A 14,058-nucleotide genomic window follows, 5' to 3' on the forward strand; every position below is an offset into this window, starting at 1 on the left:
ATTAGAAGGATTATAATTTTACAGAGATTTATTGTATTATTTTGGCTACTTTTGTATTATTTTTGTACTCATGGACACTAGATTCTCATGGATGTATTATTTTGTGAGAGTTGGGCTTACTCGCTTGCACATTGTATTTATCACCTGTAGTTGTATTTGTCATACCCATAATTGTTGTATGGGTTGCATATATGTATTTGTCATTAAACTAATGTATGATTAGTCTTTTTAGATTAAGGTACAAGTATGTTATAAGAATTGATCGGTCTAGATCCCACACAAGAGATAGGATGCCAAAGAGGGTGCAAACCCTAAAACAAAAAGGGATGCAAATTCTAATTTACAAGGGCCTAAACTCTAAAACACAAAGTGGGGTGAAAAACCTAACCTTGAAATGGTGCCTTTCTCTTGAGAGGTGACCTAACACTAACTATAGTTTGTGTCTGTATAAGGATGGGAGGTCTCAATTGTATTTTCCCTTTTGGTGTACCCATGCTGCGGAAGCTTTATTGGTGTAACTATTGAAGCTTTCTGTTCTCTGCTTCTATTCTATCATCTTTCCTCCATTTTTGAGAGTGAATGAGATAGAGAGAGTGTGTGTGTGTGTGTGAGAGAGGAGTATTGAGTGAGGGACAAAGGGAAGGTGAAGCTCTTCGTCATTTTCTTACTTTTCTTTTCTTCTCTACTAGCTTCTCAACTTGCTGTACTTCGTGGTTGATACGGAGGAGCAACTGCATCAAATCATATTTCTTAGATCATGGAACCATCTTTTAGCCTTCAAACTTTTAGAATAAAATGGGGGAAGATAAGTTAGTGAGTTCACTACGCCTCAAAGCTAGTCTTATGTTCTTGCTTTCTTGGGATAGAGAGGAGGATGCATGGTTACTTAGAGTGGAGTATTGAGAGACAAGGTGAAATATTATCACCAAATTGAGTTGCAACTTCTAAAACAATAGAAGTTTGTTCAACGTCCCGATTGTTGTGCTTTTGGCTCAACATTTTGGTTACCTTGTCGAGACCCGAACTCAGATTGCTCGGGTGACAGCCAATGGCAATTATCTAATGACTATTACTAAGCTAAGAAAGTTTCTTTGGACTTCCACACATGATCCAACATATGTACCACCTACATCTTTGAGAGTGCTTGCAATTGCCTTTGGTGTCAACATTTCTAAACTTACTGAAATAGATCCCTTATAGGACAAACTTCTTTAGAGAAAGAAATGCATAGTGCAAGTTGATTGGGACAAAGTAACATGATCATTGATGCTAGCTTGATGTTTTTTAATTCAAAAAGTAGAGTTTTAGAGCAAAAAACACAAGCACAAAAATAAAGAAAAGGAAACTAGTCCATGCACTGAACTGCATCTAGGGGTCCTGACGTTAAGTTCATCTAGTGACTTTGTCTCTGAACCCCTAACCCCTTTTTCATTTTCCCCTACATTTCACCAGGGCACATCAAGGTCCAGACATACCTAGGTATAGTCTCAGCTTATCTAGGTTAGACATGTCTCCCTAAGTCATTTTCACTTTTTCCATTCTAATTTATCTATCCTAATGCTACTCACTCAACTTCAAAGCAAGAAGGAAAAGTTACTTCACATAAAAAAAGTAAAATTTCATCCCCTCCCCCTTATGTTGATTTTGTGGAGAACCATGTGCTTCAAGATCTTGCCATCTCCCCAATGGTGTCTCTCCAATAACTTTATTTTTCCTTAGCAACAACGATACTTTCTCCCATATTTCCCAGTGTAAGATTCCTTCGTTAGGCCCCATCAAGAGAAGAATCCATGGAGTAGCCTTCTAACTATGTATTAGACTATGTATGCTTGTGTACTCATATAATATTTGCACCATAACCTATTCATGGTTTTGGATCCTCAAGTGTGGGACAATACTTCTGGCTTTCTTGAAGTTTGAACCATCTCCCAATTTCACCTACACATGTATAAGTCACCACTACAAGATATAGACCTTATAGCGACGTTTAAAGTGACGAAAATACAAACAACAAAATTTGCCCCCGTCGTCGCAAAAAGCGTCGTTATTGACGACGCCATAGAATCGTCGCTATAACCATCGCTATATGCGTCGCTACGCATATAGCGACGGTTACAGAAAATTTGCGACGCTGATAGCGACGACAATAGCGATGCATGCAGTAAATTTGCGACGCAAATAGCGACGGTAACAGAGAAAAAAAAAATTTGTGCTGCCCTGCCACATATAGCATTGTGTGCTGTATGAGAGCCATACAAAATAGTTTCTGCACTGCTGCATACAAAGCGTTTGCAAACAAAAAGAATGTATACTGAAATCATAAAACTGATGGATGAAATAAATACATGATATCGCATAAAATGCGATTGGTACAATCATAAAACAATATCACTAATACATAGAAAATGTCTACATAGATCGGGCGACTAAAAACTAAAGGTATGTGAGCTCTAAGGATCCAAGGGCGAGCTACAAATCGTCATCCCCCGAAAGCTCTTCCCGCTGTAAAGGAGCATCAAACGGATTCTGCAGAAAAAGAAACAACATATCAATCCACCATACAATAATGCATTCAAATATCTCATGGTAACTACGGACAAGAAAGATAAGTGACTTACTGGGCCGCCGCGTCTATACAATCGGTCGATCAATGATCTGAGACCGTGCCTCTCCGCATATCGAGTCTCAAGGCCTTGCGAATCGCGATTTGTAATGGAGTGCTGCAAAGAAAACAAAATGCTAACTGTTAGAAACATGATTGTCAGTACAAAGAATATCTCAAAAAAACAAATAAGCAAAACAAAAGAGAAACTTACAAAGTCCTCCAAATATGTCCTGTGGCCACCACTCCCAAGATGATGTACCGATCCGGCCTCGATTCGTGCCCTCGCCGCCTCCCGCTGCTGCTGACTCCAACGTCCTGGCGAATTTGTAACCTCCTCCCTCAGTCGGTGCCAGTCGTCTGCATCTAACCACTCGGGCTTTGGAGCCCCACTCTTGATTGCCTTGCGTGCGTCGGATCATCTATGTGACATGTATGCACGCATGCAATCCATCATCTAGCCCGTAGAGAATCTATCCACTGCGGCTGGCACCGGGAACTCCTTGTGCAAGGATGCTACTATGTACTCCTTGCTCCCCTCCGGTATGTTCCTCCAATGATCCAAGATGTTGTGCCGAAAAAATTTTTGGCACAACTCCCTCATGCGAGCCATCACCCTCCTCCCCTCATCATTCATGATGATGGCTCTTGACCTGCCATCCACTAGGTATCCATAATCCCTAGGAGTGTGCCTTGTATGGGCCCTCTCCCATCTCTGTCCACGCTCCTGGGCATATCCAGGAGACCCCTGAACATCCGGTGTACCGACGGGGGTACCCTCTCCCGGAGTGCCACTCAAAGGGGTGCCAGCTCCTGGTGTGCCACCAAAAGGAGTGCCACCAGAGGGGGTGCCACCAAAAGGAGTGCCACCAAAAGGCGTGACATCTGCTGACGGCTGCGCAAAAGCCGGAGTAACTGGAGTGGACGTCCCCACAGGTGTGACAAATCCTGGAGGTGACCGAGCTCCAGCTGAACGACGAGACGGAGACACCGTGTCCGTGTCTCCACAGCAGCACCCCCCTGATCCTCCTGCAGTCGTAGTCCCTCCCTCTGGCCCAAGTCGCGAGCATCGAGATCGTCTGCTCGAAGCTGAAGCATCTGATCGCGCTGAAGCTGATCTAGCAGAGCGCCCTGATGAAGAACGAGACAGCTCCTGATCTGCTATCTCTCTGAATCTCGCGAGATGATCTGGAGACATACATGCCATCATCTCCTGAAACTCCTCATCGCTCATCCCTCGACTCATCCTGAAAATGTCGATACCTGCACAGATAAAAAATAATGTTAGAATAATCAATTTAAACTATACAAAGCACATTAATATAAATCATTTTTGAAAAATCCCTCTTAAATTGCATATCTTATCTACCTTTATGGAAGATCTAAACAACGAATTGAGTAATACAATTCTCCAAGAATGAAGTATTCTATGGTCCCATGTTAATCTCCTGACACAACTCTGCATACACTGGAAGGTCGATAGACATGTCACCACAAAAGAACGAGTCTGTCTCATTCTCAAAAAATTCTACGACTTCTGTATTTCCATCATTGTTAGCCGATGCGGGCTCCAAGCTTGCGGTGGCCTCCACCCCTTGTAATTTCGATCCCTCTATTTGCATATTTTCTTCATCTATGCCTGGAACATCGCTTTGATCGTATACTCTCGCACCTCGAGAAGTTGAAGGTATAACATACCACCATCGAGGTTGTCGGGGATTTGGATAGAAAATTACCTATTCACAAACACTTACAAACCGTCTTCAAACCATTGTGACATAAACCATGTCGTATTACAATTAGCAAGCAAATGCCTAGTTGTACCTGTTCATAATGGGCCGGCAACACAAAGGTGTCGCGCAAATCCATCCATTTTTTTTCGGAATCTATTTCGAGAAATCCAGGTGAACCTCGTCGAACTGTTGCGCCAGCTCCTCCAAGTACCACTTTGAACCACTGCACGTCGAATATTATCATGGAGAAGCTACGGTAATCCACCGTAATAATACTTTGCAAATTCCCAAAATACTCCATCTCATCCACAACCGTGCTTGGATCCGTTGCTCGTCGCCGGCTCTCTTGCTCAAACCTTGCCATGACACCACAGTCCATTGTGGAGCGCATTTTGTCAATACGCTCCACCCGAAAATGCCGTCCGCGCGACCACGCTGCACTATATATTTTGTACTGCACATTGAAACACTCAAATTAGATGTAGCAAGCAAATTTAGATACGACACATTCTAAACCCCTCATTACCTTTGGACTACATCCCCTCGAGAACTCCCACTCCTCCATTGAGACCTCTGTCCCTTCGCTGGATGCTGCGGTCAAGGCTCCATGCAACCATCGTGTTGACATAAACCGTGGCATCTCCTCCATGCCTTCGGGATATCGAATCGGTCGGTGACGCGTACTGCGTCGGAATTCAGCTCACGCTTCCTCTCGATCTTGCCTTGCAATCTGGTACTTGGCGAGCCACGTCTCCATGGAGGCATGGTGCAACATACAAAAGCGATTCACCTTCTCTTCCATTGAGGCATCCATTCTTTTTTCTACCCCATTTCCAACCACCACATCTCCAGTCAGCCTGTCATCGTCCTTCAGCGTCCATAGCATTTCATTGTCTGGTTCCACCGTTGGTAGCCATTGTGAGATATGCACTAACGCCTCTGACACCAACCAACCTTCCGCCATGCTACCTTCCGGATGAGCTCGTTGTCGCACAAAGCCTTTCAGGGTTTTCATGAAGCGCTCCAGGAAAAACATCCATCGCGTATGGATAGGTCCAGCAATCTCCACTTCATCCACAAGATGCACAAGAAGGTGAACTTGTATCGTGAGCATGCTAGTGGGCAGGTATTTCTCAAAGAGACAGACCGTCTCAACTGCTCCCCGCCTTGCGGATTCAATAGAGGACGTCCATATTTTTTACTTTGTAGCGGCCCGGGACGAGCAAGCTAAGGATGAGATGTCCTTTCTTCGTAGAAAGCCATGGAGGAATGTTGTAGTTGACAAGCACTATAGGCCACACACTGTAAGAAGTCGAGCGCAGACCGAATGGGTTCACACCATCCATGGCGAGACCGAGCCGAAGATTCCTTGGCTCTCGCGCAAAGCCTGGGAAGGTAGAGTCAATGTGGCTCCATGCGCGCGAATCTGCTGATATTCGTTGCACTCCATCCGTGGACCTATTCTGCACATGCCACGTTGTCAAGCTTGCCATGGCAGACGTGCGAAACATGTGGTTTATGCGGAGGATGAGCGGAAAGTGTCTGAGGACTTTTTGAGGGATGGTCTGCCCTTGCAAGTCCTGTCGATACCTGTGAGCACCACACTTTGGGCATGTCTCCATAGTCTCGTATTCATCTCGAAACAATATGCAGTCGTTGATACATGCATGGATGTTATTGTAGTCCATGCCAAGCTTCCGTAAAACATGTCGTGCATCATCACGAGACTCAGGCATGGTGTTTGCAGGTGGCAATATATGATATTTCAATAACCTGAAAAAATCATAAAACACCTTGAAAAATCCATCCATGTTTGCAATAATACTGTTTTAAAAAAAAAACAATGAAGTCTGTGTGCAAGGTACCTGAATAACTCACTCACACTCGTATCACTCCAACCGTATTTTGCTTGCACACTTAAGAGTGCAAGCAATGTCTTCAACCGAGATACTCGGCACCCATCATATAATGGTATGGATGCTTCCTCTCTAAGTGGGTCAACCGTCTCAACATCCATGGGAATCAATGCATCGATCATTGCCTCCATCTCAGGCTCCAAGATTGTAGGCAAGTCGGGAAGGTTGTCTGTCTCCTCTGGCATTGACGGTATAGATGGGCCTTGCGAGTGGTCGATTGGCTCCTGCAATCCATCCATCGCACGTCCACGAACTCTTCTAATTGACCGCAAAGGGTGCACTCCCCCTTGGGTCGAGACATCACCCCCCTAGATACAAAATTTGCCAACAAGACCCAATCTTATTGTGTATGGTTTTCAATTAGCTTGAGAGTACAATGCATGAAAAATGCCAACTTCAAATTACCATTTGCTGAAAGTCTGCAATCGCCTGATCAATGATCTCAGATTGAAACTCGCCAAATCGTCATATGTGTTCTATAGACAATCGGCGTTTTCGTCTAATTGCCAACTTGCATTGAGAGCAAGGACATGGGACACGCTGATTAAGATACGACTCGCGGTCTTGAACAATAGGACCTTCTTCGTTTGCCATCTTATCTACATTACAGCAAACGAGGCTTAAATGGATAGCTTTATGGAGATGTACGTCAAGTTGCAAGTTGACCATAAACCTTGCATTGTATATAGTAGTCGAGAGATTTTTCGATGTTATATCTCGGCCTTGTATCATGCTCAATGATTTGTTTGTCCCGGTAGATAATTTTTTGTTATATCTCAGCTTTGAGTATAAGTAATCCATTTTAAAATTAATGCACGCCATCTATGAAATTTTATAACTATAGTAATAAAATTTATTTCAATCAATTCTACTCATAGTCATAAGACCTGAGAGAAATTATCCTATACTCAATTTAAGGGTTTCTTCTTCTATAACAATAATTTTGGGTTCATTTTGATGAAGTACGTGGCCGTATGCAAAGCACATTGCATACCATTATCAATACGTATATTATCTTAAATTTCCTTCCCTTCCCTCTCCCTCTCTTTCTCTCCCTCTCCCTCTCTTCCTCTCTTTCTCTCACCCTCTCCCTCTCCCTCTCGTTCTCTTTCTCTCCCTCTCTCATTTCCTCCCTCCCCCTCCCTCTCCCTCTCCCTCCCTCTTTCTCCCCCTCCCTCTCCCTCCCCCTCCCTCTTTCTCTCCCTCTCTCATTTCCTTCCCCTCCCCCTCCCTCTCCCTCTCCCTCTCCCTCTCCCTCTCTTTTTCTCCCTCTCCCTCTCTATCTCTCTTTCTCTCTCATTTCCTAAACAAGCAAAAAATAAACTGATTTAAACATCCTCCAAGCAAAAGGGAGAGGGAGAGATACAATGCACTCTCCCTCTCTTTCTCTTTCTATCCCTCTCTCATTTCCTTCCCCTTCCTCTCCCTCTCACTCTCTTTCTCTCTCATTTCCTCTCCTAAACAAACAAAAAATAAAGTGATTCAAACATTAAACAAGCAAAAGGGAGAGGGAGGGAGAGAGAGAATGCACTCTCCCTCCTTCTCCCTCTCTTTCTCTTTCTCTCCCTCTCCTATTTCCTCCCCCTCCCTCTCCCTCTCCCTCTATTTCTCTTTATCTTTCTTTCCCTCTCCCTCTCCCTCTCCCTCTCTTTCTCTGTTACTCTCTCGTTTCCTCTCCTAAACAAGCAAAGAAGAAAGTAATTTAAACATTAAACAAGCAAAAGGGAGAGAGAGAGAGAGAATGCACTCTCCCTCTCTTTCTCTCCCTCTCCCTCTCTTTCTCTCCCTCTCTCTCCCTCTCCCTCTCCTTCTCTTTCATTTCCTCTCCTAAACAAACAAAAGAGAATGATTTAAACCTTCAACAAGTAAAAGAAAGAGAGAGGGAGACTCACCAATGAGATATGGCGAGCGTGGGCGGCTTCTCTTTGCAACGAGGGCTCCTCCTCTCCTTCGCGAACAACGACGGTGGCGGTGGCGGCGGCGGCGGTGGCAGCAAGTCTCTTCCTCCTCTTCTCTCACAAAGCCTTGGCTCTCTCCCTCGCTCTCTCCCTCGCTCTCGCTCTCAAAAGGCGAAGAAAAGAAAATGAAAACGGCGCTCTGGTTTCAGCCGCGCTTTTTTTCCCTGCGGCGTCGCTATATAGCGACGCCAATTACGACGCCAATAGCGACGCCTATAGCGACGTCGATATCCGCCGTCACTAATCGGCGTCGCTATTGCCCCGTTCCCTTGTAGTGCACCATACATGTAAATAAATAGATCCCTTAGGGAGAGCACATTCCAACACATTCCTTATAGGACTTTCGTAGATGATCATTTGAAGGGTTGATGCCCTGTCAATGTCCATGGCCTGTGCATCCTCATCCTTCCATGTTCATTTCTCTTATTTTGCTATGCCATTGGTGATTCTTCATGTCGACATCATCTTCCAATAATTCTTAAATATTTATGGATGTAATCTATAACATCTGTAGAAACATCATCTTCTTTAGTACTAGTTTTTGACATCAACAAGCATATCACTCTCATCATGCACAGTTCTTCATTAGCAGCCTTTATTTTATCCTTCAAGACTCTTCCCAACATTCTATGTCTACCTTTGATGTGAGTGCCATGGGACTAGCACTCGGTCTAGGAGGGGGCTAATGCTAAAAATATTTTGTGGCGACTAAAGTAAAAGGAGATCAAAGAAAAGTGAAAGTGTAAGTGTTAGCTACTATTTTTTGAAAGGATTATAATTTTGTGAAACTTCATTGTATTACTTTGGACACTTGTGTATTATTTTTTTACTCATGGACACTAGATTATGATGGATGTATTATCTTATGAGAGCCAAACTCACTCCCATGCACATTGTATTTATCACCTATAGTTGTATTTATTGTACTCGAAATTGTTGCATGGGTTTCACATATGTATTTATGATTAGATTAATGTAGGCTTGGTCTATTTAGACTAAGACGTAAGCACGCTATGAGGATTAATCGTGGCATAGACCTCACAAAGTAGGTAGGATACCCAAAAGTGGACACAAAACCTAATTCACAATGGTGGAAATGTTAAAATGTGGAAGGGGCATAAACCTTGATGTTTAAGGGTGCAAACCCTTCAAACACTAAGTGAGGTACAAATCCTAACCCTAAAACAATGTGCCATCCTAGAGAGGTGACATGATCGTAAATCTAATTTGTATCTATATAAGTTTGGAATATCTTAGTTGTATCTACCCTTTTGGTGCATCCATGTTATAGAAACTCTACAAGTGCAACTATTGAAGTTCTCTTCTTCTATTCTATTATTTTATCTCTATTGTTGAGAGTAAATGGGAGAGCGAGTGAGAGTGAGAGTGAGAGCTGTGTTGAGTGAGGGACTAAGTGGAGGTGAAGCTCTTCATTCTCTTCTTGTTTTTCTCTTCTTCTTTACTAGCTTTTTGACTCATTGGTATATTTGGTGGTGGATACGCATGAGGGATGACATTAGATCGTGTTTCGTGGGTCGTGGAACAATCTTCGATTCTCCAAGATTTTGGACTACAATGCTGGAAGGTAAGTTGGCGAGTTCACTACACCTCAAAGCTAGTCTTATGTTCTTGCTCTCTTGGGAGAGAGATGAGAATGCATGGTAAGTTAGAGTAGAGTGCTAATAGACAAGGTGAGAGATTTTTTCTAAAGTGAGTTGCATCCTCTAAAATAATAGGATGATCCACTTTAAGAAGCTATTTTAGATTTCTAGTACTAGACTAGTTGTCACAAGATGCTCTCAAGGCACCCATATTGGGCGAACATTTCTTGACATGCTACAAGAATGAGCAATTTTTAGGGTTTGAATTATTTATCATGGTTTATCTTTTTTGTAAACCTGGTAGAAGCCTCTTTTATCCCTTTCTTAACACAACAACAACTAATTGGTCAAGCATTGGAAAATGATAGATTTACCTTCTTGAAAGCTAATAAGGACAATCTTCACAAAGCCATGGACATATGTGACTTGTTTGCATTAGCTTCAAGATTGCATATTAATACCTCCAAATTTTCTCTTATCAATTGTACAAAAGGAGACATGTTATCTTTGGGTTGGCAAGGGGAGGTGGTAACTTAGGGCAGTATTCCGACACTTGGAATATCCCTTGGGGGTGAATGTCTTGCCTATGAAATTCCTTAATTGGATATCCACTCACATTGCTGACAGATTCATCTATTGGAAATGAAAAGCATGGCCTTTTCATGTGGTTTAAAGGTTGCTTAGACAGTCATGTTTCCCATGGTTTCACATTACTTGTCAATGCTTCCTCATTCAAATACTAATTTGCGAGGAATCATACAATCTATTGGTCTCATGCTTTAGAAAAAGGACTCTATGCATTCTAGCATATTTGGGATTTCTTGGAATCATATCTATACACCTAAAAGAATTGGGGGACAAAAGAATTTTAGATGTAGAGACTCATGATAGAAATTTGATGGCCTTTAATGTTTAAAGCCAAGTTTTCTAAAGTGAGATTCTTTCTGGAATATAAGAATACTTAAATGGCAATACACCAATTCAGACCTTGTAGTGGCATGTTAATATTATTGTTGATTAGCTTGTCAACCTTAATGTTTCGTATTATTGATTCGAGCCTTTATTGGAAAGAGGGGCTTGAGAAGAATTATTGGCATCCAAGTGATGATTGTTATTAAGCCAATTCTTTGCATTATGAAATCAATACAGTTACCTTTACAGGGCTTGGTGCACCACCATGTAATATTTAGTCGACTAAGGAGAAAAAATTTGCAAAAATTGGTAAAAAAGGATGAGAACCAATGTTGTATTATGAAGTGAGTACTTAACATAAGCCTCATTTGTTTACTCACCATCTCCCACAAACTATATCGTGATATCATTATTTGTAATTTTTGCAAAATACATATAATTATTTATATAGCCATTTGTAATTCCCTAGTATGAAATCGGGGAATCGAATTTCCTAGTTGTGTGGCCAACTATAATTCCCTAGTGTGCTCTCGAGGAAGTTACTATATGTATGTCCTCTATATCACTTGCGTTCAAGGCCTATTTATAAATATCCTTATCTGTGAATTTTTCATGAATAAAACATAACCCTTTTCTATTCAATTTGTAAATAACCCCTTTGTATTACACCCTTCTGTATGTTAAAAAATGATTTAAAAATGTATTTTAAAAATATGTTATTTTGAATGCACGTGATGCACACATATATTCATGAGTAACTTACCCGAGAGTGTGTTATGTGGGGAATAGGATTCCCTAGTTATATGTAGGGAATTCATACATGCACGCCTAGGATTCCCTACTTCGGGATGCAAGGAATGTAATTACCTAGTTATACATGGGGAATGCACATATATGTACCTAGGAAAAATTGGAGAAATACCTATATTCTTGTAGTTTTCCTATGTAGGATTTGTTCAAAATCTCCTTGTGTAGGTCTCACTTATATATATGTAGATTGTGATCAATATGAAATAGTCTTTGGGAGTGTACATGGTGTGTCTTTTCTCTCTCTCTCTCACGTATCTACATATCTTCTCTCTCTACATCTCAACACATTTACCCTATGGCCCCCACTAAGAGAATTCATTCTAACATTTCTAGATCTAGCAAGTCAATTTATAACATGCAAGACATTATATCTACAACCTTTCTAACTCGGTGCTTTGCTTGGTCCCTTCAAGGCTTATAAGAAACATCAAATTCTCAAAAGCTCTTGTTAGAATCAATCTAGAGCAATGTCCATGACCAAAACTATAAGTATTTATTACTTTCCTCATTGGAATGCTTCTAAAGAAGAAGCATAATACAACCCATGGTGTAGAATATCACAACCGTTTTGAAAAAAAAAACTGCCTTGAAATATGTTATGCTAGCTTGTCTTTTTTGAAAAACATTCTTCTTAGTGCAAAATAAAATTCTTTTGCAAACGATTTGAATATTATCAATGCATATTCTTGTTTCTTACATGAGGTGGAGCTTCTTGTTATTATAAGGGTTTGATCAAAGCCTCTACATATATTGATCTTGTCTTAAAGATTAGAAAAAGGTTTTAGCTCTTGTGTTCTATTGAGAAGTTCATTTAAGAAGCATACTTCTAGATTAAATGAATCATGAAGACACAAAGAAATTGATCAACGTCCAAATAATGAGACATCATCAATGTATTTTGATTATTTTCAAAGATGGAAGAGATGGAGACATTGTTATGAAATAATGGTATTTATGATGTTTTTCTAAAATTAATTGTGAAAATGAGATTATTTTTATTGTACTTATTTTTGTGTGAATTTTGTTTATCAACCACATGATTCATGAGTTGTTACACAAGCATGTATGTGTGGGAGTGGACAGATTATGCCTAGCAGATACTATAGAAGGATAGTAATGTGTTCTATGTTGTGGGAAGTAGATTATTAGTTGGATTTATAAGAAATAAATATTTTGATGAAGTGTATTTTAATACGTGAATCTTTTCCACCTCATACATGAAAATATTATTAAAATTTTTCTTTCATTCTGAAGGAAAAATCTAACTATATAGTAAAGACAATGCCCCCGACTTAGCTTAGCACAAGTATACTCGGACCGACTCGGACGTGCCTTCAGCCTCTATATTAGGCCTTTCTAGTACTGATGTCTAATAATTGTTTGTTGTGAGAAAAGATGGAGCCACAGTACCAGTTATTACAACAATATTCTACCTCAATATATTCCCGACGTATGGACGTTGTATCTGCGGATCTGGGTATTGCCGCAGGTGCAGATGAGTATTTAGCGCAGGCCATATCACGACTTCACCAGCGTGGCGTTGTGGTCGATCACGTGATAGTAAGGGAAGATGGTGAGGACTATGAGCTGGATCTTTTCACCGACGCAATGACATTTCAGGAGCAAGAGCAGGTGAGATCGGGGCTGCTGATCGTGATCACGGACGGGGTTTATGGTGATGAGAGTACGATGCACCAGCTAGGCCTGAGAAATAGACTAGTGTTGATGATAGTCGTCGACGCACTTGCGATCATGCGCGTGACGAGGTCATCGCGCCGATTGTTGACGACCGATGACCTGACCGCCACGCGGGCGTTTCCAAGTCAGCGCCTCCCTACGTCCAGTGGGTCGGCCATGGACGCGCTTCCGTACATTCATCCGGCCCTTATGGGCGTCGGCCTTGGATAATATGTGGCGTTCTCATTTACATGCGTATCGTACAAACAAGTATGGCGGAGAGGTGGCATCAATCTCTCCAATTGAGAAGATCAAGGACGAGAGCCATGCCATCCCTCATAGCCCAATCTGGATGCCGTTTGACTTGTCCTTTGTTTCATCTAAACTTCTATGCTCAGGAATGGCTACAAATAATGGTGGAACTTTGAAATATCCTCGGGTATTCGAGACTTGGAATTTCAAACCATATATGACATAATTGTAAGAACGCAATATGATGTGGCTAAGAGAGAGGGTACTATTAAACGAAGACATGTATCATCGTTCACGGTGATGACACATACACATGCATTAGCTATTTACTGTTATATCGATTGTAAAAAATAAAACGAAGACATGCATCATCGTTCAATATGGTGATGACACATACACACGCATTAGGTATTTACTCTTATATCGATTGTAAACATTAAAAACTTACAACATGCATCAATAATAGAGGCTAAAAGCTAGATTCATAAATACTACTTCAATGTCAACTCTCACCAGATTGATAATTCTCTCTCTCTCTCTCTCTCTCTCTCTCTCTCTCTCTCTCTCTCTCATAAACTTATCACTATGAGATTTTCT

Source organism: Lygodium microphyllum, chromosome 28, assembly GCF_053477565.2.
Source record: "Lygodium microphyllum isolate KBCC chromosome 28, Lygodium_microphyllum_v1.1.10, whole genome shotgun sequence".
NCBI classification, from domain to species: Eukaryota; Viridiplantae; Streptophyta; class Polypodiopsida; order Schizaeales; family Lygodiaceae; genus Lygodium; species Lygodium microphyllum.